Genomic DNA, 11,639 nt, shown 5'->3' with positions numbered 1-11,639 from the left:
CGTGGCGCGCTCCCGGCGTTCACCAACAGAGTTCTCCGGGAGCGACTGCCGAAGTGGGACTGGGGGGTGTCGCCCCCAGTACAACAAGACAAGCTCGAAGTCCTCACCTACGCGCTGGCGCACCTGGCGAGGAAGGGGTTGACGGCAGCGGCCGTCATCGCGAACTTCCACCGACAGAGGGTGATCTCTCTCGTGGAAAGGGCCCTGCTGATCTTCCAGCTCACGCCCGGGAGCCAGGTGGAGGGCTCGAGGACGTCGTTCAAGCTTCTCTCCCGCACCATCGTCGCCTGGAGGGCAAAGTACACGGTGGCGGAGTTCCCCCAAAATCCCGAGGATCTTTGGAGGATCAAGATGCGCCCCGAGACGGGGTACATTTCTCTGGTAAGTTTTGACTTCAAATCCGGTGTGTGTTGTGTAGCCCCCTTTTCCTGACTCCATCTCGGGCGTGCTTTGCAGGGGTTGAGGTGCGGCACCTCGAAGCCCCCGGTCCCGGAACAACGCCAGATCAACCGCCTCCACGCGGAGAAGATGAAAAGGCGAAAGGACGCGGCGGAGGCAAAGGTCGAGAGGAAGAGGAAGGCGAAGCACGACAAGGCATGCAAGCTCGCTCGCGTGGAGGGGAAGCCGCAGCCCGCCACGCCCGAGTCCTCGGAGGAGGACAAGGAGGAGACCTCGGATGCCGAGGACCACTCTCTGGGGGGCGACGGGGCGGCAACGGGTGCGAGCCCCCCGCAGAGCTACCAGTGGGAGGATGATGAGGGGGCGCCGGCGGCGCCGGAAGAGACAAGGGTCGTGGCAGAATTATCGGCGTGCCCATCCCTTGAGGGTGCAGAGCGGTAGTCGTCGCCTCCGGCAGCCGGTGAGGAGACGCCCGCGATCCAGGTGCTGATCCGTGGTGACGAGGCTGCGGCGGGTGCGGAGTCGTCCGTGCTGGCAGCCTCGAGTCACCAGGCCGACACGAGGGGGGCGCCCTCGGGGCAGTCTTCGAGGGGCAGCACGGTGCCTCGGGCCTGAAGAAGCACCATGAGGAAGCGGAGCATGAGTGCTCGATCCGGGTAAGTAAACTTTGGGTTTCGTTTCTGTTATGCGTTTGGTCGATTTCTTGATCCTGTTGTCCTCAACTTGCGTTCCTCGATTTTCAGCCCCGGGGCCGTCCCCAAGGATGCGGTGTAGCTTGCCCCGGCTAAGGCCCTCAAGACCGGGGCACGCAGCACGCCGCACACGGCACCGCAGCCCCTGCCTGCCGTGGACCTCGTGGCGGAGGCGGCGAAGCTGCGGGCGGCCGTGGCCCGAGGGGCCCAGGCGGCCCAGCAAGCCTGAGTACAGGAGGAGGGCGACGCCGGCCAGAGCGGTGCCGAAGCAGCCGCTCAGGCTGACAACGCCGGGGAGACCGGCCGAGGCGGTGACGGTGGCGCTGCTCGGGCCGTCATTGAAGTTGAGGCCGGTCAGGGCGACGCGGCCAGCGCCGCCCGACCGGATACGGGAGGAGAAACTGGCAGGGGCGCGCAGGAGCGCCCTGCCGACCATGTAGAAGAGGAGGCCCTCGTCCTCGAGCCCTTGAGGGCTGAGGACGAGGGCGTCGCAGAGGAAGAGACGGCGCAAGGGGCGCTAGTGGTGGAAGGAGCCCCCGTCTCGGAGCCCACCGAGGCCCGGGACGAGGGTATCGTCGCGGTAGTGCCCGTGCCAACATCGCAAGGGAGCGTGGCGGCGGTGGTGGAGCTGCCGGACAGCAGCGAGGAGTACGGGGACTCGATGGACATCGACCCCGCTGTTGCGGCAAGCACCGCCGCGCACATCGCCGAGTTCGCGTCGGCCAGCGCGAGAGTGCTTGAGGCGGGGACGTCCGAGGGGCGTCATCTCGGGGCGATCATCCCGTCCGGGATCCCCTCGGAGTTCCTCCGCAAGGAGCAAGAGGAGGAGGAGGCCTGGAACACGCAGCTTGGCGTCGGCCGCGATATCCTACAAGCTCTCGACCGCGCGTTCCAGCTCCATCAGGGGGCGGATTACCAGGTCAGCCAGGTAAATGCTTTCCCCTGAAAATTGCTCGGATTCGATTCGTCCTTAACAAGTTTTTACCCACGCCTTCCCACCTGCAGCAGCTGAGGGACATCTCGCGCGAAAAGAGCACCGAGATGACCCGGATGTACTCCCAGATGAGCCAGCTCGGGCAGCTCAACGCCGAGCTGGTGCTCAAGAACATCGACGCCAACACGAAAATGGCGGATCTGGGAGCGCGTCAGCAGGTGCTGGAGGAGGAACTGGTGCAGGTTACCGGTGAGCGGGACGTCCAGAAGGCGGCAGTGGAGCAGAAGGCTCGGGAAGCCGAGGCGCAAGCTGCCGAGCTGCAACGCCTCCGGACGGCACTCGAGGAGAAGACTCGGGAAGCCGAGGCACAGAGCGCCGAGCTACAGTGCCTCGGGACATCGCTCGAGCAGCAAAAGTCCGAGCTCCTCCACAAGGAGGTGGCCATAGCTGCGCTCACCGGGACCCTCCGGGAAATGGGCGAGGCCCTCGAGGGGAAGGAGGTCTCCTTGTCCTCGCTCGAAGAGGCCGCCCGAGCCCAGAGGGAGGAGGCACAGAGGAACATCACAGGTGAGTACCTTTGAGTTTTCGTCGATTTGTTTCCTTTCATAGCTTACGTTGATTTCCTTTGCCCAGAGCTGAGGCAGAAGGTGGCGGACGAGTCCGCGGTGAAGGAAGCAGTCCACACGGCGCTCACGGCGGCGCAAATGGAGTTTGCTGAGCTGGAGCAAACCGCCGTGAGCATGTGTCAAGAGCTCGAGGGGGAGGGTGCTGTCTTGGGCAGTTCGGTGATCAGCCGCCTGCGCGCGCTGGGCGGTCGGATTGCCGAACACGCCAAGAGCACCTTCCGTCTCGGTGTCCTGCGGGCCCTCGCCATGGCCTCGACACACTACCTCATGAATCTCTAGAGGGTGTCGTCGGGGTACGTCGTTCCCGATGATGCTGATGCGGACGCCGCGTCGGCCATCATGGACGAAGCCGACGCAGCCGCAGAGGAGTTCGCCACCGTACTTGCTGAGAAGCTCGAAGCCGACATCCCTCCCATTGCTGAATTCGACGCCCCTGAAGACCCGCAGAGGGGGATGGCAGCCTGGAGGAAATCTGGGCCTCGAAGCCCGTGTAATAGATTAGTGAACATATCATAGTCGCGCTTTGTAATCGCATCATATGAATATAAGATATTTATTTTTGTTAAATTGACTGTGTGGCCCATCGAGGCCTTGTGCGTTCGAGCCTATGTTTCTTTACTTTATTTCCGTGTTCTCGTATGCGACTTAGATAAATGTCTGCGAGGAATTTCGCGTTCATAAGCAACGAAGGCGTAGGGTGGTGAGGGGGGTGCCGTATCCCGGAGGCGTAGGTAGCCCCACGACTCGGCCGGCCCCGTACCGTAGTTGCTTACGCCTCGCGTCTGTTTTTTTCAAGGATACGAGAAGCTTAGGGTCGAGACGGAAATATTTCGAAAAAACATTGGCGACTTTTTGGGGACGTTCGGGGGTTCCCCCCGTAGTAGCCCCCGAGGGAGGCTCGGCTTTGCCGAGGGTAAAGCCGAGCGTACCTCAGAGTTAGCGCGCATCCTAGCCTTTGAGGGCCCGGATGGTTCCCAAAAATAAACCAGTAAAGCGTACTTTATTACTTCGGGAAATTTAAAATGCGAGTAGGAGCAAATGTACAAAAAACTTGAAGTTCTAGGGATAGAAGCGACGTAGTTGTTGTATGTTCCAAGCGTTGGTGAGGACTTCGCCTTTGTCGTTTGCCAGCTTGTACGTGCCGGGTTTGAGCACCTCGGCTTTTATGTACGGTCCTTCCCATGGAGTTGAGAGCTTGTGGCGGCCCCTGCTGTCCTGTCGAAGCCTCAGCACCAAGTCCCCTTCGTTGAGGTCTCGGCGCCGAACCCTCTGTGCTTGATACCTTCGTAGGGGCTGCTGGTAGCGCGCGGAGTGGAGGACCGCCACGTCTCGAGCCTCGTCCACTTGGTCCAGCGAGTCTTCGTGAGCTCGCTGGTTTTGTTGCTCTTGGTATGCCTTGAGCCTTGGCGATCCGTACTCCAAGTCAGTGGGAAGTATGGCCTCGGCGCCATAGACGAGGAAGAATGGGGAAAAGCCTGTGGATCTGCTTGGGTCGTCCTCAGGCCCATGGATCTGCTTGGGGTCGTCCTCAGGCTCCAGATGACCGAGTGTAGCTCCGTGAGCCACCTCCGGCCAAATTTATTCAGCTTGTTGAAAATTCGTGGCTTTAGTCCTTGGAGGATCATGCCATTGGCACGCTCCACTTGCCCGTTCGTCTGTGGGTGCGCCACAGCCGACCAGTCCACACGTATGTGGAAGCTGTCGCAGAACGCCAAGAACTTCTTGCATGTGAACTGGGTGCCGTTGTCGGTGATGATCGAGTTCGGGACCCCGAACCTGAACACAATGTCGGTGAAGAATAGAACTGCTTGCTCGGATTTGATCTTGCCGATGGGTCGAGCCTCGATCCACTTGGAGAATTTGTCGATTGCCACCAGCAAGTGGGTGAAGCCCCCGGGCGCCTTCTGCAGCGGACCGACGAGGTCCAGTCCCCACACGGCAAACAGCCACGTGACCCAGATGGTCTGCAGAGCATGGGCCGGGAGGTGTATCTTTCGAGCGTAGAACTGGCAACCCTCGCAGGTCCGCACGATGTCAGTGGCGTCGGCGATCGCGGTGGGCCAATAGAAACCTTGCCGGAACGCGTTACCCACGAGGGTGCGCGGCGCAGCGTGATGGCCGCAGATGCCGGCGTGGATGTCGCGGATCAGCTCCTTGCCCGCGGGGACGGGGATGCATCGCTGCATGACGCCCGAGGGACTGCGCTTGTATACCACATCGTCAATTAGAACGAAGGACTTGGCCCTCCTGGCGAGGCGCCGCGCCTGGGCGCGGTTCGAGGGTGAGATCCCTCGAATCATCCAGTCGAGGTACTGGACGCGCCAATCTTGCGAAGTGGGGGCCTCGTCAACTTCCATTGCCTCGGCTTCATCCGCAGAGGTGGTCTCGAAGTCAATGTTCATGGGCTCGACCCCGTCCGCCGGGGGGTTCCCGACGAGGGGCCTGGCTCCGCCGGATCCTTGAATTCGGCGGAGGGCTTGGTGATGTCGCAGGCGAAGATATTCGGAGGGACGGTGGTCCGCCCCGAAGCGATCTTGGCCAGTTCATCGGCGTCCTCGTTGTACTTGCGCGGGACATGATTGAGCTCTAGGCCGTCAAACTTGTCTTCGAGGCGGCGTACTGCATTGCAGTACGCCTCCATCTTCGGGTCGTGACAGCTAGACTCCTTCATGACTTGATCGACGATGAGTTGAGAGACACCGCGCACGTCGAGGCGCTTGACGCCGAGCTCGATGGCGATGCGGAGGCCACTGAGGAGGGCCTCGTACTCCGCCATGTTGTTCGACGTAGGGAAATGCAAGCGTATCACGTACCGCATGTGTTCTCCGAGGGGTGAGATGAAGAGGAGGCCGGCACCGGCGCCGGTTTTCATCACCGACCCGTCGAAGTACATAGTCCAGCATTCGCCCTGGATTTATGGTGAAGGTAGCTGAATGTCCGTCCATTCAGCCACGAAGTCGGCCAAGATTTGGGATTTGATCGCTTTGCGTGGGGCATAGGTAAGAGTTTCTCCCATCAGCTCCACGGACCATTTGGCAATCCTACCCTCGGCTTCCCGGTTGCGGACAATCTCTCTCAAAGGGAAAGACGAGACCACGGTGACGGGATGGGCCTCGAAGTAGTGGCGCAGCTTGCACCGAGCCAAAACCACTGCGTAGAGCAGCTTCTGAATCTACGGATAGCGTGTCTTAGTTTCAGACAACACCTCACTGATGTAGTACACCGGCCGTTGGACGGGCAGGGCATGGCCCTCCTCTTGTCTTTCGACCACGATCACCGCGCTGACCACTTGGGTCGTCGCAGCTACATACAGATAGAGGGGCTCGCCGTCCGTGGGTGGCGTGAGAATGGGGGCACGAGTGAGCGACGCCTTCAGCCTTTCGAGGGCTTCTTGGGCTTCGGGGGTCCACGTGAAGCGTTCGGTTTTCCTCAAGAGTCGATACAGGGGTAAGCCTTTCTCGCCGAGACGCGAGATGAACCGGCTTAGGGACGCTAGGCATCCCATGACCCTCTGTACCCCCTTTAGGTCTCGGATCGGTCCCATCCGAGTGATGGCCGAGACTTTTTCAGGGTTGGGCTCGATGCCCCGCTGGGAGACTATGAAACCCAAGAGCATGCCTCGAGGCACCCCGAACACGCACTTCTCGGGGTTGAGTGTTACCCCCTTGGCCCGTAGGCAATCGAATGCGATCCGGAGATCGGTAACCAGGTCGTCCGCCTTCCTGGATTTTACAATGATATCGTCGACATATGCCTCTACGCTGCGCCCGAGATGGTCTCCGAAAACGTGGAGCATACACCGCTGGTATGTGGCTCCGGCGTTTCTGAGGCCAAAGGGCATCGTAACATAGCAGTACATGCCGAAAGGTGTGATAAAAGAAGTCACGAGCTGGTCGGACTCTTTCATCTTGATTTGGTGGTAGCCGGAGTAAGCATCAAGAAAGGATAGAAGTTCGCACCCCGCAGTAGAATCTACAATCTGCTCAATTCGTGGCAAAGGAAAGGGAACCTTCGGACATGTCTTATTTAAACTAGTGTAATCTACACACATCCTCCAGTTTCCACTCTTTTTCTTCACTAATACTGGATTAGCTAGCCACTCGGGATGGAATACCTCCTTGATGAATCCGGCCGCCAGAAGTTTCTGCAACTCCTCGCCGATCGCCCGGCGCTTGAACTCGTCGAAGCATCGCAGGCGCTGCTTCACCGGCTTGGAGTTGGGTCGGACATCAAGGGAGTGCTCGGTGACCTCCCTCGGTATGCCAGGCATATCCGAGGGGCTCCACGCGAAGATGTCAGCGTTGGCACGGAGAAAATCGACGAGCACCACTTCCTATTTGCCGTCGAGGGTGGCGCTGATCTGCAACGCCTTGTCGTTGGGGTGGCTCGGGTCAAGGGGCACCTTCATGATACCCTCGGCGGGTTCGAAGCTCCCGGCGTGTCGGTGCGTGGAGTCCAAGGCCTCGCTTGCCATTTTGTCGAGGGTGGCTGCGAGGGCCTCGTCCTCCGCTTGAGCCTCCGCGCGCTCAACGCACTCGACGTCGCACTCGTAGGCATGCTCGAACGAAGAGCCGATGGTGATGACGCCCTTTGGACCCGGCATCTTGAGCTTGAGGTAGGTGTAGTTGGGGACGGCCATGAACTTGGCGTAGTAAGGACGGCCAAGGATGGCATGATAGGATCCTCGAAACCCCACCACCTCAAAAGTGAGTACCTCCTTGCGGAAGTTGGCTGCCGTACCGAAGCATACAGGCAGATCGATCTGGCCGAGGGGTTGGACGCGCTTCCCCGGCGCAACACCATGGAATGGCGACTTGCTGGGGCGAAGCTTGTCCAGTCCGATCCCCATGAGCTCCAAAGTGTGGGCGTACATGATGTTGAGGCTGCTGCCTCCGTCCATGAGCACCTTGGAGAAGCGGGTGTTGCCGATGATGGGATCGACAACGAGCAGATACCGTCCCGGATGCGGGACGTAGTCGGGGTGGTCCTCGCGGCCAAAGGAGATGGTATCCTTCGACCAATCGAGGTAGGATGGCATGGCTTTGGTGACGGAGAAAACTTCCCGGCGCTCGCACTTGCGCTGCCGAGAAGTCATGTTCGTCGTTGCTCCTCCAAAGATGAAGAAGGAGTTCTCCACTGGGGGGGGGGAACTCGTCATCTCCACCTTTGTCGCCCGCATCCTTCTTCTTGTCTTCGTCACGATGCGCGACGCGGTTGTAATACTTCTTGAGCATTTCGCACTGCTCGAGGGTATGATTGACCGGGCCCTTGTGGTAAGGGCACGGCTTCTTAAGCATATCGTCGAACTGGCCACCACCGCCTCGAGGGGGCCTCGAGGTCCTTTGCGATCCGGGGCTGCAGCGAAGGCCTCCTCGGAGTCCTCTGCCCGCCCCGACCCGTGCTGGTTCGGTGGGACCGGCTTCTTTCCCTTCCTTCCCCGCTTCTGTTTCTTGGCGGGGGCGTTGGGCTTGACGTTGCTGCCCTCCGCGGGTGCATCGTCCTTGCGCTTGGTCGGCTTGTCGTCGAAGATGGCCCCAACAGCCTCCTCGCCGGCGGCGTAGTTGGTGGCAGCGTCGAACAGCTCATTGGTGTTGGTCTGACGGCTTCTCGCGAGCTCATGCACCAGGTTCCTACACGTCGTACCCTCGAGGAAGGCGTTGATGACCTCGACGTGGGTGACGCTGGGGAGCTCGGTGCATTGCTTGGAGAAGCGCCGCACGTAGTCGCGCAGGGATTCGTTGGGCTTCTGTCGACACCCTTTGAGGTCCCAAGAGTTCCCAGGGTGCACGTATGTGCCCTAGAAATTGCCCACGAAGATCTGGACCAAGTCGGCCCAGTTGTGGATCTGATCCGCAGGTAGATGCTCAAGCCACGTTAGTGTGGCGTCAGCAAGGTGAAGAGGAAGGTTGCGGATGATGACCGCGTCCTCCGTCGCGCCGCCTAGCTGGCACGCTAGGCGGTAGTCGTTGAGCCAGACTGCAGGATCAGTCTCGCCCGAGTACTTGACGAGGGTGTTGGGTTGTCGAAAGTGCGGGGCAAAAGATGCAGTTCGGATTTCCCGGCTGAACACCCGGGTGCCCGGAGGCTCCGGTGACTCACCCCTGTCGTGCTCGGGGTCGAAGCGTCCACCCCGTCGAGGGGTGTACCTCCTGACGTCGATGATGTAGCGGGCGTCGCCGTCACCGGCGTGCCCGCGCGTGTCACGGTTTCGCTCCCTTACGAGAACTCTGCCGACGCGCTCGTGCTCCGAGGGTGCCTTCGCACTGGGCGCTACGGCTGCCTTGCCCTTCCCAGCTGGTGGTGTGTGCACAGAAACCTCGCGGTCCTGGTGCGCAGTCCCACCAGGCTGCTCCGGGGCTTTCGAGCGCATACGAGACGCAGAACTCTCGGCTGGCTGCACGACAGCTTGCTCGATGAGCTCCTGTGCCTCGCGACGCAGGTTGCGGCCCGAAGGCATCGATGGCTCGGGCATAGCTTGGAGTAGATAGGCCACAGCGATGAGTTTTTCACCGGTCGTCTTCAGTTCCGGAGATTTGTCGACGTTGTCGTCGGCCAGGATGCGCTCCCGGGCAACACGTCCCGCCTCCTGGGCATGTACACCACGCGCGGTACGCTGCTGCTCGAGTGCGGCGCGCAGCTCCTGGGTTTGCTGACGCTGCTCGTCGAGCTTGGCTTGAAGCTCCTTGAGCTGCGCCAGCTGAGCTTGCCGCGCCGCCGAGCTTGACGAGGAAGGGGCTGCAGGCGGCATCACTGGTTGGTTTGCCTGCGCGTCCGCCCCGCCGTCCCCGTCGTTGCTCGGGGCGTTGTCGTTTTACTCGTCCGCGAGTTGGACCATGAAGCACTCCCGGGAAGGATCGAAATCCCCCTCGCTGGAGTCTTCGAAGCAGGTGAGGCAGTAAGCCGTCGCCAGCTGGAACGAGCGAAGAGCGTTGGGGTCGCAGACCCCGGAGTAGTCCTCGGCCTCCTCGGCCGTGAAGTTATTCATGAAGAAGTTGATGTCCTCGGCGATCGAGCTCGTCGTCTCGGGGTAGGATTCGTCGAGAGATGATGCGATGAGGTTGCGGATCGACAGAAGAGGCATAGGTGCAAGCGGCAGTGTTGCGCATCCCGAAGGGGAAGGGCGAAGGCGAGGTCGAGCCCCCCCTGGGAGACACTGGTGCCGCGGCAGGTGACGGTGCCGGCGCAGATGACGCCGAGGCACGTGATGTCGAAACGGTGGCCCCGTTGGCCATGATGCTGAGTTGCGACATGCCAGCCTCGACCCACGTGGGGGAGCTGTGGCGTGCCGCGCGATGCCGCTCCGCGCGTGCTTGTCGCGAACGCTGACCCGAGCGCCTGTCGTGCCGGGCTGGTGAAGTCAGGGTGATGGGGTTGCATCTGGGCGAGAGGAGCCGCATGAGGTAACCGTTGCCGGTCGCTGTGAACTCGAGACTCCCGAACCAGATCACGAATCCCGCTGGGAGCGGATCCGAAACACCCATAGGATATGGGTTGGATCTGCCCGCCATCCCTGGAGATCAAATGGGAACAAGAGAGAAAAATGTCACGCAGCGTGCCCCTACCTGGCACGCCAACTGTCGGTGTCCCGACCCGGGGGCCCGGATCCCAAATAATAAATGCTGCGTGTTTCCTCGTCCCAGATGATGATGCAAGAGGCAACACAGTAACACACGATTTATCCTGGTTCCGGCCACGGGGCCGTACGTCCAGCAAAGGGGGTGTGCGAGGGAACTGTATTATCTTGCACCCGGAGTGCTTGTAGTAGGGGATACAAGCGAGGCGAGAGAGGGAGGAAGGCTCCCAAGTCTCTGCTAGAAGAGGTGTTGAACTTTGCGAATAAGGATGCCGGAGTGTAAGTGATGATGGATCTCGTCTGGAAGCGTCCTGTCTAAAGGAGGCCCGCCTCCTTCTTTTATAGTCACAAGGAGGGGCGGCGCACATGAGTGGGGGCGTGGAAGTCGTCGTTTTCCCCCGAATCGCGGGGTACAGTGGTCGGATACTGTAGAAAGTACACTGTGGGGCATGACGTTGGGCGTGGCAGCTGTCGTGGATATCGTCCTTGGTCTTGCGGAGATCGTGCCGGCGTCCTGCTAGTCCTTGCGGGCGGCGTGGTCGTCGCTGTTGGAGGTACGGTCTTCCATATGTGGCGCGGTGGCGTCCGGTGGGCCCCGCAGGTCAAAGTCTTGCGTGCACCAGCGGGGGTGGGGCACGCGGCGGTCCTGAACCCCCTGGACGGAGTGCAGGCAGCGCGCACCAGGAAATCTGGGAGACACGTGGAGGTCCCGGACCCCTCGAGGGGGGTCCGGGACTCCGGCTGCGGGTGATGGACATCCCTCCTCGAGGGGCCCGTGGCGACACCGGACCCCCTCCCGAGCAGGAAGTGGGCCCGGGGCCATGCGTATGATGAGGTAGAGTCCGGACGGCCGGAGTTGGCAGAATAGTGACGGGAACTGTGCTGAGCGCGTCTTGTCCCTCGTCGCAGGTTCCACAGAACCGCCACAACATCCGGGATGGCGGAGCAGTGACCGGAGGTGATGGATGGGACTCCTGTCACAGCTACTGTGTGAATGGCGGCCCGACGCCGCATTTCCTGAGCACTGTGGAAGAGTGATGGGCATTTAATGCCTCCGTACGGCGAGCGGTTGGGCGGTGGGGCCGTTCGTCCCTTGTGCTGAAGGGTGGCCTCGAGCGAGGCGAAGATGACTTACCCGCTCGAGGGTAGATTCGCTACCCTCGAGCGAGGCGGAGATGCGTTGCGCGGTCGAGGGTCCCGAGGGAAGCCCTCGAGCAAGGCGGAGATGAGTGACCCGCTCGAGGGTGGGCTCGCTGCCCTCGAGCAAGGCGGGGATGAGTGACCCGCTCGAGGGTGGGCTCGCTACCCTCGAGCGAGGCGGAGGTGCAGGGCGCAGTCGAGGGGTCTCGACGGGGACCCTCGAGCGAGGCGGAGATCGTCCCGCGGGTTCGAGGGGGATGCGAATGGGCCGCACG

This window comes from Panicum virgatum, chromosome 1K (genome assembly GCF_016808335.1).
Source record: "Panicum virgatum strain AP13 chromosome 1K, P.virgatum_v5, whole genome shotgun sequence".
NCBI classification, from domain to species: Eukaryota; Viridiplantae; Streptophyta; class Magnoliopsida; order Poales; family Poaceae; genus Panicum; species Panicum virgatum.
Note: the sequence above shows the minus strand (reverse complement) of the source record.